The sequence below is a fragment of the Canis aureus genome, chromosome 3, assembly GCF_053574225.1.
Source record: "Canis aureus isolate CA01 chromosome 3, VMU_Caureus_v.1.0, whole genome shotgun sequence".
Taxonomy (NCBI): Eukaryota; Metazoa; Chordata; class Mammalia; order Carnivora; family Canidae; genus Canis; species Canis aureus.
Window position 1 is genome coordinate 84,970,397 of NC_135613.1, and position 25,399 is coordinate 84,995,795.

A 25,399-nucleotide genomic window follows, 5' to 3' on the forward strand; every position below is an offset into this window, starting at 1 on the left:
ATATCTGCTATCCTTCCTGGGTCTTCTGCATGGCTACAAACTGCACTAGGTGGGGTTGTTCAAAATCCAGGACAAAATGATGCTGTCAGCCACACAAAATGGGGAGGAATGGGTTTCCAGGATCTAATTTCAGGAGCTAATCAACTGGTAGTCCTGGTTTGCCTTCAGAGTTGCTATAGCTGTGTGTTCAGTTCCCACAGAGAGATGATTTTAAGATAATGGAGAGAGATTTTTCATCAGGACAGCCAACCTGAAGAATTTTCTGCTGGCTTGCTACATCAGAAGCAGGAGCCGGGCAGAGTGAGTTTTGCAGTAACCGTGTGAAGATTGCTTTGTGCCCCTGGCCCCTAACCATGGATAGCAGTATGATTAAGAAACTAGAGTAGAAGGCCGGGAGCAAAGAATCCTCCACCTATAAGTGATGGTACGTCACACCGGGAGGAGAGGGAGGTTTGCTGGGCTCACACATTACAGCATAAGGTAGTGTGTCCTGGTCTGCCACTCCCTGGCTATGTGACCTAAGGCAAGTTGTCTTATGTAAAATGAGACTAATGATACTTCGAAGGGTGGGTGGAAGAAATATCAAGGCTGAGTTAATATAGTCAAAAGCCCAGCCCCTGGAGGCAGTGGTAACTTCTCCCACTCTAGCCAATAACATTTAATTAATTGATTAAGTTTATTTTAGAGAGAGAGAGAGAGCATGAACAGGGGGAGGGACAGAGAGAGGATAGGATCTCAAGCAGACTCTGCAGTGAGCGCAGAGCCCAACGTGGGGCTCAGTCTCACAACCCTGAGATCATGATCTGAGCCAAAATCAAGAGTTGGACACTTAACCAACTGAGCTACCCAGGTGCCCTGCCACCTAACATTTAGGTGTGTTTTTCACACCCCTGGATTCCACCTTGGGTGACTTTATCTGGTCAAGTGTCATCAGCTAACCCAATCCTTAGTCTCTAGCCTTGACTATGTTATTCCTACTCAATCACTTCTTGTCTTTGGCAAGTCCTTCTTCTATTCACTTTTTTGATCCCACTAGTCACACCTTGATTTCCTTCACACTCCCTTGACCCAACTCTGTTAGCATCAAATAATGTTTATTATCCTGTAGTCAAGTCCTAGCTTGTTAGAAAATTACCATTCCCCAAGCCGACATTTAACATTTACAAGATAATTTAATATTACAAGTTTCTAAAAAATATTGACCCGGTTCATACAAACTTAGACTTAGGGCTTTTTTACTTCTTCAGTCATTATCTTAATCTTGGGGCTGGACTAGAGCCAGAGTGTTTTGGTTCCAATCTGCTAACATCTTCCTCCTATGGGAGAGAGGCGAGAATTAGAGTGACCCTGAAAGGATTGTGAGCCAGAGCTAATCCAGGCTAACTCTAAAATGAAAAAGGGTCTGTAGAATGGTCATCTCCACACCCTTCCCTCCAATTCACTCTGGATTGCATTCCAACTTGGCTTCGATCCTTACCAATTTATTAAAATGGCTTCTGCTAAAGTCAGTAACATGTGCTCTACTCAATGGGCATCATTATTATCTTTTTGGGGGGCTGTTTAATTCACATTTTTGGACTAATTATTCAGTCTCCATGGCTGATACTATCATAAGCATTGGAAAGAACACATACTTAGTAAAAAAAAAACCACTGATTTTAGACACTGCTCTCATAGATCCTTTAACCTTCAGGAAATCAAGAATTTCTGGAAACTATTAACATTATAAAGAGGTTAATATTTATAAGCTTTTATCCTCAAATTATGCTAAATGTAACCACATTAAAATACTGACATAGTATATATCTTTGATCATAAAGCAGCAATGTATAAGAAGCAACACTATTATATATGTCTTTGAGCTGGGAAGTTTCTCTAGTGATTAAGTCATGTTCAGGCACAATATTCAAAAATATAAATCCTTTTTTTTAAAGATTTAGAAAAAATTTAAATTTATTCATGAGAGACACAGAGAAAGAAGCAGAGACATAGGCAGTGGGAGAAGCAGGCTCCCCATAGGACCACAACCCAAGCCAAAGGCAGACGCCCAAACACTGAGCCACCCAGGTGCCCCCAAAATATAAATTCTTTTTTTTTTTTTTTTAATTTTTATTTATTTATGATAGTCACACAGAGAGAGAGAGAGGCAGAGACACAGGCAGAGGGAGAAGCAGGCTCCATGCACTGGGAGCCTGACGTGGGATTTGATCCCGGGTCTCCAGGATCGCGCCCTGGGCCAAAGGCAGGCGCCAAACCGCTGCGCCACCCAGGGATCCCCCCAAAATATAAATTCTTATACAATAGTTTCTCTAAGTCTCCTTCAAAGTCTTCAATTAACAGAAATACTTAAAAATATTTTAACTATAAACTAGTTTACAATGATTTTATTTTTTTGAATCTTGAAACTTTCTACACATACTGTCTTACATTTCTTTTTAAAGAACTAATGTTCATCAAGTAATCACTATTATCATCCTCATCTGATTCAAAATTTACCCTTTAGCTTTTTGGGCTCTGGGACATACTCAACCACCTTTATAGGAACACATCTTCTTTTCCTTCTGATTCATCCTTCTTAGCCAATCCCTAAATAACTCTTAGTAGCAATATTTTGGGAGCACTGCTGTCATAGATTTTAAGGTGATCTATAATAGCCATATTTCTAAATGGTACTGACATACTGGCTTTTGGACTTCTGCTTCAAGTAGAAGTCTCTAGACCAGTGCTTGGCTTACTGGTTTATTATAAAAGGATAGAGCAACAGCCAAAATAATTTGAGGAGATGCATGGGGCAAGAATTGGGGAGGAATTTCCAGGCCCTTCCCTGTCATGCCATCTTCCCAGCATTTCTATGTATTCACCAACCTGCAAGCTTCAAAGATGAAGAAAGATTTTTCTTTCTTTTTTTTTTTTTAAAAGGATTCTATTTATTTATTTATTTGAGAGAGAGAATGAATGAGAGAGAGAGAGAACGGGCAGGAGGAGAGGGAGAAGCAGTGTCCCCACTGAGCAGGGAGCCCAACATGGGGTTTGATGCCAGGACCTTGGGATCACAACCTGAGCCAAAGGCAGATGCTTAACCAACTAAATCACCCAGGTGCCCTCAAAAAGATTTTTCACCTTTCTTGTTCACTATGGCATGTTCACACCACTGACTATTCCCTCCTTCTTGGAACATTCTGTTGCCTTCTGTGACACCACACACCCCTGGATGGCTTCCTGGTTCTCTGGCCATTTATTCTCTCTGTCTCCTTAGATGGATCTTTTCCTTCTGCTTGATTTTGAATTGTAGACCTTCTCAGGTTTTGATCCTAAGACCACTTTTTCTTCTCCCGTTACTTCCCTCGGGGAGATCTCACCCACCTCTATGGCTTCAATGACTATTTGCAAGATGACAGCTCTGAAATCTATGTCTCCAGATAAGGCTACTCTTTTGAACTCTTCACTCCCACATGTAGGGCCTGTCGAGTTTATCTACTACCCTAAACGCATCTACTTGTCTCTTTTGGGCAAACTCACCACCCCTCACTTGAGTGACTGTGGCAGCCTGAGAGGCTTCTCTGCCTCCATTCCAATCGATGTCTTCTGCACTTAGCAGCTAAAGTGATTATTTATAAGTGCAAACCAGACTTCATTATTTGCCTGTGTAAAACTCTCCTGTGGCTCATCCTGACTCCTAGGATCAAGTCCAATATTCTAACATGGCTTCTTAGGTCTTAAATGGTTTGGCTCCTAGTCATGTCTTCAGCACCCTGGCTTCTTCCAGGTTCTGGAATTTACCAAGTTTCTGTCCATCTCAGAGCCTTCTCACATTCCACTTCCTTGCCAAGTATGCTGTTTTTATACACTCGTGGACTTTTCCTTTGTGGCACTTATCACAATTGCCACTAAGTGTTTATGAAATTATTCATTTATTGTTTATCTCTCCCACGGAAATGTCCCATAAAGTCAGGCACCAGATCTGTTTAGTTTGATTCTTTATCCCTAATGCTGAACACAGTCTTATTTGATGGAATAAATACCTCTCAAAGGACTGAACAAACCAGTGAGAGGCGAAAGGATGGGAAGATCCTGGCATTAGGCTTTTGCCTGAACCTTGAAAATGGTTGCTTAGGTTGGTGCCTGTGAATAGATGTGAAGCCCAACCTTCCTTCAGATGTAGATTTCGACTTCCACAGAGGGACTGTGTCAAGGTCTTTGGGTGTCCCAAGGACAGTACCGAGTGTGAATAATCTTGATGACAACAATCGGTGAGACTACATGGTGCCTGGATTGGCTTAATTGTGAAGAACGAGATGGTGACATCGTCTCGCTCTAACAAGTAATGAATTGATAGAATGAGGCTATAAAAAGAGCAGAGTTCATGCTCAAGCAATAAACACACTTGGGTTTGAATCCTAACTCAAAATCCTATCATCTTATAAAATCAGGCAACTTATTTAGTTTTTCTGAGCTTCTGGTTTGGGTAACTATTTCATTGGGTTATTGTGAGAATTAAATTATATAGTCCATGTTAAGTGCTTGGCAAAGAGTTTGGCACATAGCAAGAGCTGATTAAATGTTTCTCGTTGTTGTTGTTGTTATTATTATTATTATTAGTGGTCTCAATTCTCTAGTAACAAACTATTTGGCCTGGACAAGGTTGCTTCCTTCAACTGTAAAATCGTCATCTTTTTTCAACCAAGTAACCTCTATAGTTTCTGTAGCTTTAAGATTCAGTGATCTTTTTAAGATCTTTTTAAGATTAAGATCTTTTTTTAAGATTCAGGGAACTTTTAGGTCTCATCCATGCTGGAACTCTTTGAACCACTCCCATGGGAGATGTAAGAATCTTTTCTCTTTGGAGCCATACTCAGACAGACTTGTCCTGGAAGATAAACAAGAATGACACACACAGAAGGGGAAAGTCCAGTCTAGTCTGGCCTTGTCCTGCCTGGAACCTGGCACTTCTGGGTGAGATTATAGACAGATGTTTCATGACAACCACATCATGTACATCTTTCTGGAAATGATGGCAGGAGAGAAATCAGAGAAGCAGGACGACTTGAATTTATTTTCTTGGAAAGATTTTGTTGGCAAGATTCATGCTTTGCCTCATAAATGGGCAGGGAGGCTAAGTGAGCAGGAATAACTGAGTTTGAACTACTCTCTCTCTGCTGACCGAACCCAAGAACATTGCCTCTAAGAGCCCGGTCCTTGGCTCCAGCTCACACCTGCCTTCTCCAGAGGTCCCAGGCTGTCTTTCTGTCGCTTTTGGTGATCTGTTTGATAGGATACATGAGTAATTGGAATCCATTTGGAGGAAATGTATGGGAGGAAAAGAAGATAATTTGGAGAAGAACAATGACTTTAAGTAGGAAGAGATGGGGGAAGATTGGGGGTTTCCCAGTGTCATAGATAGGATTCTATACAGTTGAGAGGCAGAAAATCCAAAATCAGTATATTAAGGTTTATCCGACCCACACACTGAATGCTAGAGACCCACACCAGGGTTGTTACTATGGCTCCTTAATTGTCAGTGACCACACTCCTATGCTACTCTTCTGCCATCTTCAATAAACAGTTTCCATTTTGTGGCCCAAGATGATGGCTCCAACTTTTGTCATCACATCTGCATTCTAAGCAGCTGGAAAAGGAAAGAGAGCAAAGGGGAGGGGAAGGGCCCACATCCCTTCCTTTTAAGGACACTTCCCAGAAATTGAACACATTGCTTCAAACTTCTATCCTGCTGCCCAATACTTAGTCATATGGCCCCATGTAGCTGCTGAGAGACTGGGAAATGTGTCTTTTCTCTGAGTAGCAACACGTCCACCTAATTTTTGTGGGGTTCTGTTACTGAGGAAGAAGTTGAGACAGGTGTTGGAGGACACACCCTAAAAATAAGAATGGACACAATAGGGTGATGTCCTAGGAATAGCCAGTCAGTCGGGGGTGTCAGCTCTGGGGCCAGGCAGCCAGACCTGGTTGGAATCCTCATTCTACCACATGCTAGCTGTGCACTGTTAAGCATGTTTCTGAATCTCTCTCAGCACCATTAGTAAGTGACACTAATACTAACTCCTTCTGAGAATTGTCACCAAAATTAAACAAGGTGATGTTTGTAAATTGCACAGGGTTGTCCTGGCAAATGACTGGAAGCTTACGATAGACTTAATGATTATAATGTTTGGTTTGGATGCAGAACCTCCCCAGGATGTCCTTTTCCTTTGGCCCTAGTGAGAATGAGATTTCTAGCTGGCTGTCATCATTCTTGTGACCATTACCCACACCCTTCAGAAAGGCCATCATTTTCTCTTTAGATAGATGGATCTCTTGCTTGGATTTTTGAGTTCCTCTGAAAGCCAAGATCTCCTGGACAGAATGGAGCCCTGACATTTCAAAAGTAAGAGCTTACAACAAGAACATATCAGTGAATTCCCTCTTCAACAGTGCTTCATTCTCTCAAACATGCATTTGATTTAGGCTTCATAAGGCAGTTATTGTCCATTTATTAGTGATTGTTTATTAAAAACATATTGTAGCCTGTGGTGTGGTCACAGAACACCAAAAACAATCCCAGCCTCCACCTCTACCTTTTCTACCTAACACCGAATGGCCCGTGTTTGTCCTCCTCCAAAAGGATTTCAGTAACTGCTATTCATTGCAAGAAGGGAACACACTTAAGGCTATTCCTGCATCTCCATCCCAAAGATAACTATACCCCAACCTATGCCCCTAAAGGACAAGGCATACGGTGAACTCAGATATCCGCTGGCTGGCTTTCTTCTGCAGGCTGTGGATCTTGCCCGCGTGTCGTACTTGCTGTCACACTGAGGTGGAGCTAAGTTCTGTGTGATTTCTTTACACAGTACCAGAAGCGTCATGTATGATCTCTGATAAAACTGAAGCATAACTAATGATACTTGACATTTATATGAAATTTTGCAACTCATGAGGCATTTTTGTATGTTAATAAAAAATACTGACAATACTAACCATTTATTGACTATATATACTAAGTGTGTTATACACATCATCTCTAAATTTTACTATCTAGCAAGATGGACATTATTGTATACCAGTTTTACAGATTAGAAAACTGAGGCTCAGAAAGCAGGGATGACTTAACCAAAGACATAAGCTCAAAAGAGGCAACTTTCAAAAGAGGCAAAGTTGGGTTTCTTATGCATTTTCTTGGTTTCACTATAATTTCTTGCCTCTTAAGGGAGCCAGTAGAAGATAGAAAAAGGGGATGCACATGGGTCATATAAATGCCACCAGAAGGAAACATCTCAGTGCCACAGCTGGTCCCTGCAGGACAAAGCTACAGGTTCTAAGCAGCCAAGAAGTCACTCATTTTCTTGCCTTCTCCCAAGTTCCTTTCCAGCTGGGGGAAGAGGGCAGCTATTTTTGAGGGTTACTAGCTGGGAAGGGCTGGCGATGCAGAGATGTTATCTTCTCACACGACAGTCCTAGCCGAGCACCATTGGCAGGCGCTGATGGTCACATCAGGGGTGGCCGTTTGGACCCTTGATTATTACTCAAAATATTAATGCCACTTTTTCCTTTTCATATTTAATGTTAGTTTTCTCTTGGCCTCTTTCATTCTATAATTGTATCTCTTCAGTGAGAACATTATTTCTTAAGCATTAGTACTTTTTCCTATAATTTTTATAAAACATCTTCGAATTGCACTGTCAATATTGTAGTAACATAAAACTACTAATTGTTCATTTCTTTGATCATTTAATATGCTATGCAGTTGGATTATTTTATACTTTCTATGTCTGATTTTATGACTTGTTTTCTTTTCCTGATTGCTTTAACTGTGGTTTTTATATGTAAAACATCTGCTTAATTGAAATATAAAATATTGCAAAACATACACTCAGAAGATTTCACTCTTATCCATAACTTCTTCAACCCACTTTCTTTAGGTAACCATTTTCATCAGTGTCTGGACTCTTCTTCCAATTTACTTTTGCAAATATTAGTATGAGTATGTATATAAGTATGTTTTACTCATTAAAATATTCTTGTTTTTTTCTTTCCTTATTTTTTTAAAGATTTTATTTTTTTTATTTGAGATAGAGGGAGATAGAGCAAGAAAGAGAGAGAGAGAGAGAGAGAGCATAAGTGGGTGTGGAGAGAAGCAGATGGAAAGGAAGAAGCAGACTCTCCACCAAGCAGGGAGCCTGATACGGGGGCTCTATCACAGGACTCTAGGATCATGACCTGAGCTGAAGGCAGATGCTTAACCCACTGAGCCACTTAGGTGCCTCTTTTTCTTTCCTTATTAAGGCAAAATATTTAATTGCTAAATAAGACTGAATATGATGATAGACCTCACCCAGTTTCTATTTACAATGATTCAAAAGACATGGACGAAAGTAAGATACTGGTGAAGCATTCTTCCTTTGAAGAGGTGCAGGACCACGTGCAGCGCCTCTCTGTCATTTCCCTCTTGTAGTAGGACACATTCTGGTCCTTGTTTAACATGCGAGGATTAAGCAATGACCATGGACTGTTGCTGTTTTGGCTGAGAATCTGGCAGGATTTTCACATGAAGGGTAGGTGGTTTCCCACATTGGGGATAAAGGAACTGTTTCTGGAATTCACGAATAGCCAGGTGGAAGGGATGCATGAGACAAGATATGGGGGAGGAGCCAGGGCTTCTATGCCCTGAACTGTTCACCATGTGTCCACCAACCCAGAATCTCAGTCATGCCCTTTGAGCGCTGTTTGATCAATAGCATTTCGAGCACTGCATGCTTGTCGCTGAGCTGAGAGCTTTGCAAACATGGTTTCGCTGAATTCTTACAACCGTCGTGCAAAATAGATACTCTTATCTGCTTCACAAATGAGGAAAGCCTTTGTGAACGGATTCGGAGGTTAACGCACAAAGATGTAGAGCTAAGAGGCCAAACCAGGATTCACTTCCAGTTGGATTCCTCTGAGCATTCGAACACCATCCATCTCCCTGCTACCCAAAAGCTCATCCCATGCCGCTTCGCTTTTTACAAAAAACCTGCACAGGTACCTGTTTTTTGCAAACTGAAAGGAATCGGAAGAGCATTTTCACTTTTACGGGACAGCATTGCTTCTTCACTTGAGGCCATTTCAGCTCATGAAAGGTCTCATAGGAACTCCACTTTGGGCCAGCAGGGACAGCCTGGGTACTGAATGCGAATCAAGTAGTCATCACAGTAAAAACTTAGTAAAGAGCTCAGGGCCTGGCACACAGCCAGCACACGGCAACTGGTGATTATTGTCTAATCAGGATTCGGGGCCCACTGGGGGCAGGGAGTAATCACTGCGTGTGTAGATACATCGTTCTATGTCTCCGGGTGCGCACACAGAGCGGGACAGCACTGTAAAGGCTTCCCAGGCCCTGCCCCACGATGACTTCAGGAGTGAGGACACCATGGAGAAGGGGCAACGTACCTTGAGCTCTGCTCTACGTACACCGCTCGAGGCAGGCTGCGTGGACGTGTTTGGGGACGGCCAGCAGCTCGGCTTTCCCAGAGGAGCCCGTAAGGCCCGGCTCCGAGTCTCAGGCTCTCCTGGGGGTGAAGGAGCCTGGGAAAAGCTACGACAAGGAACAAGAAGCTCATTGCCAGCTGTAAAAGTTCTAGGATTTGGTGTCCAGAGAAAAGGGAGAGGACATGGGTTTGCTGAATTTTCAGATCTCAGAGTAACCAAGGGGGATTTCCTGACTCTAGTAACCGGCCGCTAGCTGTGCTGAGTCAAGGAAGTGATAAAGAAGCAGGGGAGAGGCAAGTGTTCGACATCCTTTTTTGGGGGAAATGTCCAAAAAATGATTCTGGCCTAATCTTACCCAATCTTTGTAGAAAACAACTATGGTCGCTCAAGGAATAAGCATCACGTTTGGACACAGCATCTTCCAGCCCTGGGGGCAGCTGCCCTCCCCTGTCACTGAGCCATCCTCTCCTAGTGCTCCCCTCTTCCCGCTCGGCGGGGCCTACATCCAGCTCCCAGCCCCAGCTCGTCCAGTCTGCCCCATCCTGTCTGGCCCACTTTTCAGCCGAGGGGGCTGCCTCAGGAGACATCGCTAGCTGCTTGCCAGACTCTTACTAGGTCAAACTCCACTTTTGTCTTTGAACGTGGACATGTTGAGCCAGAAAACTAGGGTAAGCCTGAACCCTTTACCTGGGCCAGGGAGGAGCGAGAGCTGTATCCCAGACAAGCCCAGGGACAGAGGGGGGCCACCAAGAACGGACTGATTGGCCTTTGTTAATGGGCCTCCTTCTGTCTTGAAATGCTAACAGCTAGAGGGAGTTAAAAGGATTTCTGAAAGGTTTATTTTGGGGTGGGTTTGAAAGCTCCCCTCTCTTGCTCTGTTTTTCTTTTTAGACAGCTTTGCACAAGGGGCAGGTCTCCTGCCAAAAGGCCTCGTAATGCCCCTCTTTGGGGACTGAATTTATCCGCTCAGCTGTCCCTTGTAAATTTATTCCTGTGTGAGATTTTTCCCAAACCATTCATTCCTCCGCTTAGCTCAGGCAGCTGGAATGCAGAAAAAAAAATACATTTTTTCTTTTTCTTTTCTTTCTTTCTTTTTTTCTTTCTTTCTTTTTTTCCCCCCAAGAATGTGCCTTTTGTGTGCTGGGAGGGGCTGGGCTGAAAAGAAAACAAACATGTGAGCCTGTGCACCTACACACACCAACACACACACCCCAACAGCCCCACAGAGGTCTGGGGGGCTGCCCTGGATTGCAGGGGGGTGGCATAGGGCTCCTGGGATGCCAGCCCATGAGGGTGTCTGCAATATGGGCCTCGGGTCCTCAGCCTGGGTCACAGCCAGAGAAACACCTCACTGGTTGTCTCCATGGCAACATCACAGTTTAACTGGAATGGAAAGCCTTGGTGGTTGAGAGCCAGGAGCTGCTTTCCAGCTGCACGTGTGCACAAAGCGGGTCCGTGGGGAGGAGGAGGAGGGTGTTGGGAAATTTTACTTTATTTTTCCTTGAATGATTATGGTCTCTGAGGCAGGTGAGGGCTGTAGAAGGAGTTGGAGGTGACATACGTGCTTAAAGAATTTGGGCTGCCTTAGGGACAGTGAGAATTTTCCTGCAAGGCACAGTCACTGGGGAGGCCTTGTGTCTTGGGCAAGCGGGGAAAGGCATGTTGGTATGAGCAGGCTTGTGAGCCGACAGGCCTGCCTGTCCTCTGCGCTCCCATGAGGCGTCTCTTCGGCGGCTAAGCAGCCCATAGGGACAGTTGAAAATTTAGCTGCAATGGCAGAAGAGTCAGGACAGGGGTTTGTCCCGTTTTCTGGAAAGGACTCACGGGCCGTGGAGCAAAGGGGGTCTGCAGTCAGTACAGAGAATAGAGGTCCAGGCGTCCTGCTGCGTGACATGCCCGCCACGGTCAGAGCCTGCAGGTGAGCACCAGCACCCCAGTCCTGGGTTCACGTCTATGCCCCCCAGCATCCGATCACACCTGGAATCTTGGTTTTCTTTCATGGCAGACAATGTCGAGAATGTGCCTATAGAGGACATTCACTTCCTTGGGGCAGCTACCACTGATATCCCTAGAGCACCAGGCTACTACCTGGGGAACCCCAAGTGTGATACCCACTTCTCTCGCTTTCTGAGCGGCCTGCCGCCAGTCTGGTACCTGAGCTAATTTGCAGGGTTGTGTTTTTAGGGAAGGAGCTCTTCTGCTGTGTGCTTTAGGAACCACCCCACCTCCCTTACCCACGGTTGGGTTGATGGGGCCCAGCTGACTGTGTACCACACCCAGCAAGAGGCAAAAAAGAAAGGGAAGATGAAGGCTCTACTTTTAGGAAGTTGGCCGTCCGATGTAGAGTATGGTAAGAACTATGGGAGGCCCAGGTGAACTGGAGAACGGCTCTGAGAGGGGCCAGTGGGGCCCGCTGAAGGCTCCTCAAGCCTCCATGTTCACAAAACCCAGCTGCTTGTCTTGTTCAGTGGCCCATTCAATAGATGCCTTGGGATAAGTGAGTTTAAGGGCAACTATTGTTTGCTTCTGGAATTGCAGTATCACTTAATGGTGAAGAGTTTAGCACTTGATGTCAGACCGACCTGGATTTGAATCCTGGTTCCCCTACGTACGTAGCTATGTGCATAGCTATACAACCTCGGAGAAGTTACCTGTTTTCCATAAACTTAACTTTCTCAACTGTGAAGACTAAATGGAATAATGCGTGTGAAGCACCCAATTTTTTTCTTAGTTATTACCATTACTGGCTATGAATTAATTTATATATATATCTCAGAAGTTATTAGCTGGAGGCCCACAGCCTGAACCTGCCCTTCCCCCAGATCCACATGGGTTTTGTTTGGCAGATATTGTGTTGTATTTTAAATAACATTGACTTGGTTGCCAACATCTTAAAATTGGGAAATTTCACATAAAAATCGGAATTTGGGGCTTATGTTGAAAAATCATTAGCTCTGACAAACCTGGCACCAGTTTCTTGCATGGTAACGGGCGGCTAGCTGCAAGGCTGAGTAGGAGCTGGCGACTTTCCAGGGGGTCTACACTTCCAGGGCGCCATTGCCCCCATTCTTGCTTTTGTGTTCTCTCTTCCCGGGGAGCATATCCCCTTTGGGTCCTCACACCTGTTGGGTCCTTTCTGACTTTAGAATTCTAGTTATTTTGGCTCAATGATGTGTAGTAAAGGCTTCTGGAACTCAGCAAGTAAAGGATTACCTTGCCAATAATGCTTCTACTGCTTACATGGGAGAAGTCTGCTAGCCTCTTCTTTGTGATCCAACAGAGCCGTTGCCTTTATTGCTCTCAGAAATACCCCTGAGGTCAGAACTTGCTGGCTCTGGAGTCTCCCTTGCCTGCCACTGGCCACTGGTTATAGTGGTATCATGTCTTCCTTGCTCTTTCTCCAAAGTCTGAAATGGGCACGACCTCGGGTTTGCAGTTTGGGTAGGCACTGATGTCTGGGCATAAGGGTAACGAGCCTCAGTACTTTTTGGTTGGATCTTTGTTTTTCCAAATCTCCTTGAGTCAATTCAATCGCAATGCTAGATGCTGCTGCTGGCTGCTACCCAGAAGTACTCTGTGGTGCCTGTGTGGGAAGGATGACGACAGGAAGGAGCCTCCTTGCTCTCTCTCATTCTCCAGCTTTTTATTTTTTATGGGCTGGAGGTGAAACCACAACAGCAGAGAGGAGGTGAAGGCACAGAATGAAGATAACAGCCCGGAGTCTTTGATTCTTTTCTTCATGGGCTCTTTAGTGGACTCAAAACTGCACAGAAGTTCTGTGAGAGCTGCTTTCTCCTATCTGCCCCAGACAGATCCCTGTGGGTAGGGTGCTGGGTCTGGGTGTGAGTAGAGTTCTGGGAGGGGCATGGGGTTGAGGTCTGGGAGGGACCACTTGGTTGTTTCTGTGGGTGGGTCCATTTCTCTGACCCATAGTGAATAATCCTGTGTGAGTCCCAGCTGCTTCGCTTCCCTCAGGCTCCTACTCAGAGTAGAGGGTTTCAATATTACTATAGGTTGTTGGTTATCTGCACAGTGTGAAAGAGGATGACTGCCATTGGGAAATGTGACTCCAATGACTCTATATTTGTCAAATGCTCCAACTTTGGGGACAAATGCCCTATGAATCTTAGTTTTATAGGTCTGTATGTGATGATGGATGAGAGACTTTGTAAAAAGAGCGTGATGTTCCCTGCCATCATATCTAGAAAGCAGGAGTAGAGCAACAGAGCATTTTCAGACTGAAGAAAATACCATTCATGCAGAATCAAGCTTGCTATTCAAGTTCCTCTAGTCACCTTAACAGGGGGGCAAGAGATGGCCAAAAGAAAAGAAAATCACATTTTATTTTCTAGAATTTTGATAACCTTAAGATAATCTACTCATGTGTTCACTGATCTACAAAGAACTTGCTTCTGTCAGAGGTTGGGTTTACTTAGCCTGTATGTCTGGACATCAGTGGCCTTTTCTTCTTGAAGTATCCAGCTCTTTGGCATTGTGCAGACAGGCCCTTCAGGTGACTGAAGGGAGTGATGAGCCTGCTGGCCTGGGGTTGGCCTGTGAAGAGGCTGCTGGGACCCTATGCATCTCACGCAGCCATAGGAAGCTGGGCAGGGGAGGGCCCCGAGCCCATGTAAGGCCGTGTCCTTCACACCAGGTCACGCTGGATGTGGGTAGTTTACCACTACAAATCTGCACCAGAATCAACTGGAAACTCTGTAAGTGCAGATCCACCAAGTCAGAGTGCTGGAAGTGAGCCGGAGACTATACTTTTAACAAGCACCCCCAGGTGACTCTGAGCTTAAGAACACCAGTCTCACATGTGGACTTTAAAAACTCATGTGGAGAATGTTTCTCATTCCTCAATTTAAAACATTCTTTAATAGTATCTCTGCTTAGAGTGGAGAAGTTCCAGGAACCTAAATGCCAAGCCCTGGAGGGGACAGGATATGGGCTTCATAATCATCTCATGCTGTTCTGTACTACATTGGGGTCAGGTGAGTGAGGGCCTCATTACCTGGGACACCTGCTGTGAAGGAGCTTCTATAACCAACTCTGGATGTCCTTCCAGTTAAGCTTGGATTGTTTTCTTTAAAGGCTTGACCTGAATACCCCTTGGATCCAGGTGGAACACATTTTCACTTAAAACCATCAAATGTTGCCTCTGAAGGGAATTTAAAGATCTATTCCAGAGCCCCCACTTTTCTAAATGAGGAATTATAGGTTAGAAACAGACAAAGAAAAATGCTAGGATGATAAACTCCTGAATCTACACTCAAGGAGCTTCACAATGAGAGGGACTTAGGAGAGCAATCAAAATGATTCTCAAGTTCAGCTGTTGACTGAGCAGGGATGACCTCCGGTTTCCCAAGAATCCTTTCTAGAAGGGATGTGTGCCAGGCAAGGACTGTGCAGTTCCCGTCCAGCCCAGGCTTCCCTGTCGGCTCGGAGAGAACAGCTTGCCTGGCCCAACTCTGCTTGGACTGGTCCTACCACCCAGAAATGCACCAACCTCCATAAATACTGAGGACCGCTCTGTGCCAAGCTCTACTCTAAGCCCTGGTGTGTATCGTTAGCAGGAGCAATGGGAGCTCCTTTCACAGAGCTTACTGTCTAATTCTAAACTTACTAAACTCTGTTTCTGTGTTTTTAATGGTCCAGTTTTTCCTTGAGTAAAAACTTTGACACTTGGATTTTTGATTTAAAAAAAAAGAACATCACATCTTCATTTTTTTATTCCACAAATATTCATAGGAAACCATATGATCTCAGGCATTCAGTGCACCCTGTGGGCCAAGTATTACTTTAGGTGCTGGGTATTCAACAGTAAACAAGACAGACACAACCCCTCTTTCAAGGACCTTGCAATTGAGGGTAGAGAGACAGGTAATCAATAAATAAAGAACAAGGTAATTACTGTAATGACTACTTGGGAGATACGATAGAGCGACCTGGGGCGGGGGTGCATTACCGAGACCGGAGGTGAAGAGAGATTTCTCTAAGGGTTATATTTGAACCAAGGTTTGAAGGATAAAGGTAGCCTGTAAGAGAAGAATTAGGATAGAGAACAGCATGTGCAAAGGCCCTGAGCCAGAAGCGAGTTTGGTGCCATTCCAGGAACAGAGAGGTGAGTATGAGGAAGAAGGTAGGCACCAGATGACAAGGGCCTTGCAGGTGGTGGATGAGGTTTTAAGCTATGGAGACACTTGATATGACTCATGTTTTTAAAAGATGCTCTGCCTATATTGAAAAGAATAGACAAGGAGAGATGACAAGAAATGCAGGAACGCCATTGAGAAGGGCTTAGACCCCAGGCAGGGTGCAGGAGGAGTTGGTTATAGGCAGGATGTATTCCAGAGGAACAGCTGAAAGGATTTGAAGCTTGAAGGCTTTTTACATGAAAACCCTTTGAGAAGGTAAGAAATATGTAAGGGAAGATTAGTATTTTCTGGAGTCACTTCACCATAAGCTTTAGAAGGGCAGGTACTCTGTTGTATGCACCCCTGTATACAGTACAGGCTCATAGATAGATGCATGGTAAACAGCTGAATGTGTAAATAAGACGAATGATGTTCCATGTGATCTCTTTTTTTAAGTTAATTTTTAAAAATGAGATCAAAGTAACACGATTATTAGCATGAAATGAAATACACATAACTTATGTGTCCCTTTTTGATGAATTTCTCTGTGGTTTTCTATGGCCATTTTTCCGAGTTCTGCCTTGATATTTCAGGCTGTTTCTCCTTTACACCCAGAACCCAGACTAAAACATGGCCTCTCAAGTCTTGGTGGATGGGGCTTCAACACAATCCTAGTCAGTGGATCAACCCATGACATGGGGCAGTTGGAGCCCCTCTGGTGCTTGCTGTTAAGAGACATCGCGTCCACAGTGGACGTTGCAGTATCTCCCAGTTCCTGCCATGCAGGCCTCCCATAAACGAAGAGATGAATCCATATGGAGTTGCTGAATTAGCTATTAGTCCAGCTTGGACTGGAAAGAGTAAAGGATTAAACTGGGTCTCAAACTGTTTGGACAGAACCGAGATCTGGGCCATGTGAAAGGACAAGAGACGGTGGGTTGAAGGGTAGGTTGGAGCATGCTAGAGAAAAATCACTCAAAATTTGGCAGTGGGCAAAAAATAATTTCTTTCCTAGAGGAGGGAGGAGAAGGACCCCAAAGGTTATGGCTTTTGACCTTGTGAGACATTAACCAGTTGATTTTAACATAGTGATCTTACATTAACTTCTATTTTAAATTGCCTATAAAATTTAAAAATTTTCAAATTGTCATTTGTAGCAGTTTTTTTTAAAAGATTTTATTTATTTATTTGTGAGAGACAGAGAGAGAGAGAGAGAGAGAGGCAGAGACATAGGCAGAGAGAGAAGCAGGCTCCATGCAGGGAGCCTGATGTGGGACCTGATCCCGGGACTCCAGGACCATGCCCTGGGCTGAAGGCAGACACTAAACCACTGAGCCACCCGGGGATCCCCATTTGTAGCAGTTTTAATGTCTTTCCCTCATTAATTAATGAATTGGATAAACTCTATGACACGTATTCATTCTATATTTGCATGACAGTCATGGGAATGGCCTGTGTGTCATCTCTTCTTCTGAAACCGTGTAATTCCCCACCTTCTCCCAGGTACCCTTTCCCCAAGGGCCCAGAATAGCTCAGGGGGCTGGTGTCCCTAGGGATCCCGTCCTGCCTCATGGTCAGATTCCCAGGTAGGCTGGGTGTTGGGACAGTGCACGCATCTGTTCACAGTATGGAAAAGGAGGAGTATGGAGGGAGGTGGTATTTAAGTCACAGTGCTGGGGATACAAACATACATCATGAACATTCCCCTTGGTTTTCCATTTGGCAAGCTGTTCCCGGGGCCAAGGGTTGCCAACTTAGGAGCAGGTGATTCATTCTGAATGGAAACACTTGTATAGTACCTCGCAGCTCCTCTCCACCCCTGACGGGGCTGCAGGGACTCCCCAACTCAGCACGTTCTTTTGGCTTCTTTTGATGTATCAGTGGGAACCTGGAGTTTACCTCTCTAAAGGTTTCCTGAAACATTACCCGCTCAGACCTTGCCAAGTTGCCAGGTGGGATGGAAGGAAGGCACACGTGACTCTGGAAGACCCAGGAGCGGGCCTTAAATCCTGACACTCCTGGGGTGTGAAAAGGTCTGAGGGGGCAGCCAGGTTGAGGTGAAGTAGTAAAAGTCTGTGGTTTGTCAGGAAAGGGACAAGAGTGGAATTCTGTATGAGTAGTTGACTGACCTGGGGGCAGCCTGTGAATGCCTGATTGCCTCGTAAAATGGCACAGAGAAGCAGTGTCTATGAAAGTGGCAGGTGGCCGGGGAACAAGAGTCATCTCACATCTGGCAGAGCCATGAGCAGAGAGGGGGGTGGGTGGGTATGGAAGGCGCAGGAGCCATACTCTTCTTCTGGTTGGGGGCAGGGAGCAGGCTGGGCCTGAGCCCATCACCAGTGTCCTCTGCCTAATTTGGTCTGTCAGGGTAGTAATGACAGCTCCACTTTTTTGTTCCAGGTAAAATATTAAGTGCTTCACAGACATAGCTTACTTAGTCTTCACAAGCTCATGATGAAGTAGGTATTATTACCATCGCAGAAGGGAACAGCAAGCTTCAGAGAGGTAAAGCAGTTTGCCCAAGGTCACACAGCTGGCCAGGGGCAGAGATGGGACTCAACCCCTGGTCTGTTTGGCTCCCAAGCACCTTATTACTATGTTACACTTGTCCCTCCAGGTAAGACTGTGAATCCAGTTGCAGAAAAATGTTAATAATAGGATAGAGGAACTGCCAAGCTCTTCCCTCTGGCAAGATTGATTTTTCAGGGAGACCTCGAGCTTAATGAGAGCAAAAGCTCCGGCCTGACATGGCTTTATGTGCCCTCAGACCCCAGAAGTGCTAGGCATGCAAGCAGAGGACAAAAAGCAATATTATTGCTGTGAACTTTCATTAGGATGTATAGAGCTCTGTTATGTGTTTGGAAAGAATCCATCATCTCAAGAAGCTATATAATGCTCAAAACAGCTTTAGAAATTCTCTTTGGAAATTGCTTTCTGAGCCTCAGGCACATAAATATATTTTTATATATATCTTCAATCATGGCAAGCCTTAGTCCTGTGAGGCTAGCTATGAATGCTAGAGAAATCCAAAGGCAATCCAGAGCCAAATTCGGTGAAGGAGGTGAATTATCAATTTCGAATTTTCGGTTTTGTTTAAAAGCAAGCTGGCGTTAGTGTAAAGCAACAAGGTGGTGGTATTGAAGAGCTCCAAACCCATGCTGAAGACATTTCTGCAGTAGGGGAATCCTAACAAGGTTTTGAGCAAAGCCCGGCACTTTTAGGTCCTGCCACCTTGCCCAGCCTCATCTCAAACTGCTTTCCCACTCACTCTCTATGTCCCTGTCACCTGGTTTCCGTTCAGTTTCTTGGGACACAATGTGTATCACCTGTCTCAGGGCTTCATACACTTTATTTTCTTGCCTCTTTTTGCCCAGCTCATCTGTCTAGCCCAAGCTAAAGTGCCGTTTCCACAGTGTGACCATCTCACCCCTTACTCCCTCCTTAACTTTTTCTTTTGCGCATGTAGTGATAGATTCCAGGATGCTTCTACTTGTAAAAACACCTTGGCTCCAACCCCATCAAGCAAGCTCCACGGTGGCAGACTGCTGTCTTGCTCCCCACTGTGCTCCCAGCGTTCAGTACAACATATGGTATATTTTTGGCATTCAACAAATATTTTTCAAAGAACGAGTAAACAGGAGCTTCCAAGGCACCGGCTGCCAAAGTGCTTCTCAACCCCTCTCTAACTAGCTCCACTGCCTCTTCTGCTGACTTGCTTCCTCTTCTGTCTCCACCGAGCTTCTCAGAAGCTTTCGCCCTTGGCTCCCCCTCAGTCCGCTTCAGTGGTTCCCCTTCCTCTTCTGGCCTCTTACAGGCACTCCGTGGGTTCTGCTTTAGGCATATTTTCTTTTGTGCTAACTTTTGTCTTCAGCCCTGCGTCTCTGTAGAGCTCCAGCCTGTTTCCAACTCCCCAGCTTGGCCACCTGAAACCCGTCTTAAGGACCAGAACTATTTTTTCCCTCCTGCTCCTCTTCCTGTGCTTTTTCTTTGGAATGTTTTAAAATCTGTCCATTCTCCTAAAAAGAAACGGTAATTTTTGGTCTTTGCCTTCTCCTCTTCTCCTTCCATATTCGATTCTGATTTGGAATGTCATTTGCATCTTTAATTTTCTATCCATTCTGATGAGAAAATTCCAAGGTAGGCCCTCATTATTTATTATTTCTCAGCTGGACAACTAAAACAGCTTCAGGGACATCTGGGGGGCTCAGTCAGTTGGGCGTCTGACTCTTGATTTCATCTCAGGTCATGATCCCAGTGTTGTATGATTGAGCCCTGCATTGGATTCCATGCTCAGCATAGAGTCTGCTTGAGATTCTCTCTCTCTCCCTCTTCCTCCACCTCCAACCCCCACATGCTCTCTCTCTTAGATAAATCTTAAAAAACAAAAATAAAAACATGAAACAGCTTCAGAACTTGCCTCCATCCCTAGGCAGCTGTCAAGTTTCCCCCTAAACTTACAATTCATCCTTCAAATGGTTGTCTGAGTAACATAATGACCGTCCATTGTCTAAAGAATAGAACCCACCATCTACCTTAATCTGCCACTGCCTCCTTCACTATTCTTAGTCCAGTTGTTCTCAAAGCACAGCCCCTCGATCAACTGTATGTCAACATCACCTCGAAGCCTGTTAGAAACACAAATTCTTGGGCTCCACCCCAGACCTACTGAGTCAGAAACTCCTGAGGGAGGGGACAGAGCAGCAATCGATATTTTAACCAGGCCCCCCCGCCCCCCCCACACACACCCCAGGTGATCTGATGAACTCTAAGATTGAGAACCACCACTCTAGTGGTACCAGATTTAGCATTTTTCTAAATTAAAATTATTTTTGTGCCCTCATGACTTTGCTAATGCTTTTTTATCTGAGTGGAATGACCTGCCTTCTTCACGCTCCATCCCCTGTATCCTACGCTCCATGATTTTTCCACCTGCCAAATTCCTGTTCATTATTCCAGGTCCTTCCCAAACCTTACTTCTCCATGAAATATTCTCTGATTCTCCCAGGCAGAATGAATCACTTTCATCTGTGAGTTTTTCACTGTGCTGCTCCTTGGACTATTGAGATATGTTTAATTCCGCCTCATTGTTTGTCTTTATTTGACTGTGAGCCCCTGAGGACAGCACATGAGATGTTTTTATCCCAGTATCCACAGCCTCCCATACAATAAATATTTTCTGAATTGACTTGGATCAATGTACTATTTCATATACATTGGCAGGAAAGGGTGAGGTTTGTCTTGGGTAGAGAAGTCAAGCCAGAGGCACACAGCATCCCACCCCTTTGGGAACTTGATTTTCCAAGGTAGCTGCTCTGTGGCTTCTCTCCAACAATTTGGGTCACCGGAAGTTGGGTAGCTTAATCTTGGAGACATACCCAGAATGACTAAGAAGCCTCAATTTCTTAGAAGATAGGATGTTTGAAGAAAACAACAGAGAGCAGATCATCAGAGAGGTGATGATAGGAAAGACTCAGGACTCCAAACTGACACATCTAAGCTAACAAATGAAGTAGACTGTCACCCCATCCCCAAACCCTCAATAAAGAAAAGAAATAAAAGTCTATAGCTTTCTGATCTGCTGGTGCTGGTGTGGACAAGACAAAGCATTTTTTAGTTATGAAGCCATTAGTTAATACTGATCCTTTTTTTCCCCTGCTTGTTATGAATGGAATTGTGTCCCCTAAATATCCATATGTTGAAGCCCTAATCCCAAATATAACTGTATTTGGGGCCCCAATTCAACAGAACTGGTGTCATTAGAAGACTAAGAGACACCAGGTATGTGGGTGCACAGAGAGAAGCCACGAGAGGACACAACAAGTAGACAGTCATCTACAAGCCCAGGAGAGAGATGTTAGAAGAAACCAGCCCTGCTGGCACCTTGATCTTGGACTTCCATCCACCAGAACTGCGAGAGAATACATTTCTGTTGTTTTAGCCACCAGTCTGTGGTATTTGTTATGGCAGCCTGAGCTGACTAATACCCTGCTGCTTTCATATTTTTCTCCACTCTTTTCTTTTCCCTATTCTTATATTTCCCTCTGCTCGATTTTCAGCTTCCATTATCTTATTTTCTTTATTTCTTTGTAAAAACTGCAACAAAAGCGACAGAAGACCATAAACTAATTTGGAGACTGTGGCTTAGAATTCTATCGAGTAGCTCAGAATCAGAAAACTGGAAGTTTGGGTTTCCATGGTAGCAAACCTTCCATCTGAAATCGTGTTTCCGAAGCTTGTGTTCCATTAGAGCTTTTAAAAAATATATGTGCCTATAAATATATATATATGCTCACAATTACATGTTATTTTGGTGAGTCTTATGGGTCCACCCTTCCTGATATGATTCTGGGCTTTCACTCCAGTTCTAATGTGACTAGAGACTAAGTGACTAAAGAATTTAGATGAATTCAACCCTCCCTAATTCAAATTAGAGGCATATTTCCCATTCTGCCTCTCATGTTCTCCCTCCACCCAAGAACTTCAGTCCCAGGAAATAATCTCAGAAGGGAAGTCCTATTTCAGTGATCTCTGGAATAGATACTGCTTGTTACATAAATTGGAAAAATATGAGGATGTATGTGATAAAAGTAGAAATATTTTAGAATGAAGAGAGATACAACCTAAATGAAATCCAATTTCGTTTTAGTCAATTGCCAATGTTAGTCTGGTGTGTGCTAGCGCTAGAGATTACACACCGGCCCACTGAGTGAGGAAGGAGTAATGAAGACAATAACAATAATTTAAAGTTTTTTTTTCACATTACCTTATATAGCTTTATCATCTATAGATAATACTATGAATTAATAATATTGTAATTAATAACGTTGATTCAATTTTATTGATGAGGGAAAAGGAAGATTAGAGAAGATATGAGATTCACTCAATGTCACAGATAATCAGTAAATGTGATGCCCGGGATATGAATATCCAAGTATAATACATCTTCCACTGGAATCTGTAAGGACTTGGACTTTAAAGATTTCTTCCTAATTCTTCACTTGCCTTCTGGGATACCAATTGCACATATGTTAGACTCTTTGCATTCTGCAAGTCTCTGATACTCTGTTTATCCTTTCTTCCATCTGCCCTTCAGTTTGTTTGTTTGTTTTTTTCTATTCACATGTCTTCTAGTTTACTAGCTTAACTTCAGCTATGTCTTATCTGCTGTTAAATACATCATTAAATGGGTTCTTGCTTTCAGATACTGCAGTTCTAGAATGTCCACTTCTGTGGGGCAGCCTGGGTGGCTCAGCAGTTTAGCGCCACCTTCAGCCCAGGGCATGATCCTGGAGATCCAGGATCGAGTCCCACATCGGGCTCCCTGCGTGGAGTCTGCTTCTCCCTCTGCCTGTCTCTCTCTCTCTGTGTCTAATAAATAAATAAAATCTTTAAAAAAAATCTGTAGTTTAAAAAAAATAGAATGTCCACTTCTATTTTTAAATAGATCCCTATCATGTGTGGAAATTCTTCATCTTTCATCCATCTTTCTGTCTACTAGTTTCTCTATTTAAAAAATTACAATAGTTATTTTTAAGGTCCTTCTCTGCTAACTCTAACTCTGGATATTTTGTGGATCTGCTTTAGTGTCAATTTTCTTTTCTTGATTATTGGTCTCATTCTCCTACTTCTCTCATTGCTTATGGTTGTTTCCTAGACATAACATATAAAAGAACCATGAAGACTGATAATATTATTTTCCCTCAGAAAGGGTTTGCTCTTCCTCAGCTGGACAGACAGCATAAAGGGCTGATCACCTCAATGCCTTGAGAAAGTAAAGTGGGCCATGGCTGTTTGCAGTTAGACTTTGTTCAACCTAATTGCATATGTCTCAGAGTGCATGTTTGTTGCTGTTTACTGCCTCCAGTGGGGTTTTGTCTCCTACAAAATGTAAGACTGAGGGAGGTTACACTGCATTCCTGGCCTTAGCCCTTTCTGGGCAAAGTCCTTTTTGGCTTTGGATTGAGATCCTGTTGTGTCTCTGTCATCTCTGACCTGAAAGTTGAAGTCTTTAGCCTCCACATCATCCAGATTCAAAATCTGTCAAACATTGGGTATGGTTGTAAGCTCTTCCCACTAATAAACTTTGAGGCTGGGAGAGAGTTCACTCTTCCTTGATGATTCAACCCCCCAGGCTCCTGTGCCAGCCCAAATGCAGAAATTGTTCTGTGGGGAAAACTCAGCCATGGGACTGGGACTCCTTTAAATTCTGTTCTGGTTTACCAGGCTACAGGGGTGGGGGGCAGTTGGGTGGGAACTCTCCTGATGTAACTTCCCCTCAGCATACTAAGCCCAATCCTCAGGCAGGGCCTCAGCAAATGCCCCCCACCCCAGGGCTCCCACAGGAAGAAAACTGTAGGCAACTTCAGCTCATTTTCCGTGTGCTCTTCCCCTCTGGAATTTCCTTCTTCTGGTCGTCCTCGCCTCTTCGGTTCTCCACACTGTTTTTAAAAATATGATTTTGTAACAAGTCTTTATTTTCCCTAGCTGTTGCAGTGGAAGAAGGCCTACTAAATTCTTCTTGGAAGCAAAAGTCTAAAAACTATTAATCTATTTTTTCATCAATGAAAAGCACACTGAGTCATATTGTTTTGCCAATATTTTATTACGAAAATTTTCAAGCCTACAGCAAAGTTGAAGGAAGTTTATTATGAACAACCCACACATTCAGTGGTGTGTTGGTAAGCTCTCTCTCGGTGAAAAAAAAAAAAAAATGCTCTAATTTGTATGGTTTGCTGATTTCTGCAGCATAGACATTCCACCATGGCCAATATCAAGCTTCCAACATGAGTTGGGGAAGATATGTGCAAAATCAGCTCTTGTGAGCCTCTCTGAGCCAGCTCAGGAATACCACTCACAAAACCATCATCCAGATCCTACCACCAACATTTTATGTATTTGTTTTATCAGATGTGTATCCATTCCTGTGTCCACCATCAATCCATTTTATTTTTTTGTAAATTTAAGATGTAAGTATAATTCCTCCTAAGTACTTCAGCGTGCATATTAACGGGAGTCTAATATTTATTAACAGTATTTTTTTTAATGTAGAGTGAGTTCTCAGTCTTAATTGTACGTTTGCTGAGTTCTGGCAAATTCATACATCTGTGTGATCCTATCAGGATATAAAAGAATGCATTTTCCACATAAATTTTTCTCAAAGTTTGGCCAACTAAAACTTTCAACTTTTCTTCTCATGAACTGTCACTCAACCAGACACCTTCATTATAGTTGACTCTAATTGATCATTGCACCCTAAATGTGTGCCTTTGTATTGGTTCCATTTTATACTCACCAGGATAAATACTAGGATAAATACTAAGGCATTTTCATTATAATATATAACTTTGAGAGTAGATGTACCATAAAAGCCTGAAAGCTTTAGTGTCCAAAGCATATACCATCATTGAATCATGTAAAAAAGCATCACAAAACTCAAGCACACACTAAGTCTATAGTTCCCAGTATGGACAAGCAGCCTCATATTCCATCCCTCCAGTCTTCCTTTAGCTCCAGCTCCCACACTAAATACATGTGAATCACTCTGCTAATAGTCCCATGACATCATGTTGTCCCAAGGAACAAGCCTTTTCTACTCGCCAGTAGACTGGCTGTTCCTGACTACACTTCATTTGGCAATATGTACACTTGGCTTTCACCTGTCATAACTCAAAGACAAACATCAGTCAACAGTGAAAAACAAAATCCAGAAAAACACTCAGAAAAAAAAAAAAAAGGAGAAAACACAATCATTTGCCTTCAATTATGAGGAAGGATATTTTAGACTCAAGTTGTGAGAAATA

At 43.6% G+C, this 25,399-nt stretch overlaps 2 long non-coding RNA genes across 2 annotated transcripts in view; one reads left to right on the top strand and one right to left on the bottom strand.

Moving 5' to 3' along the window:
• Nucleotides 1-25,399, top strand: part of LOC144311536 (uncharacterized) — a 240,547-nt gene that overhangs the window by 196,903 nt on the left and 18,245 nt on the right. The window lies entirely within an intron of this gene.
• LOC144306065 (uncharacterized) lies at nucleotides 1,153-12,693 on the bottom strand. Its single transcript, XR_013373105.1, has 2 exons — nucleotides 12,426-12,693; nucleotides 1,153-1,316 (listed from the first exon to the last, which is right to left on the bottom strand). It is a non-coding gene; the product is annotated as an uncharacterized LOC144306065 (long non-coding RNA).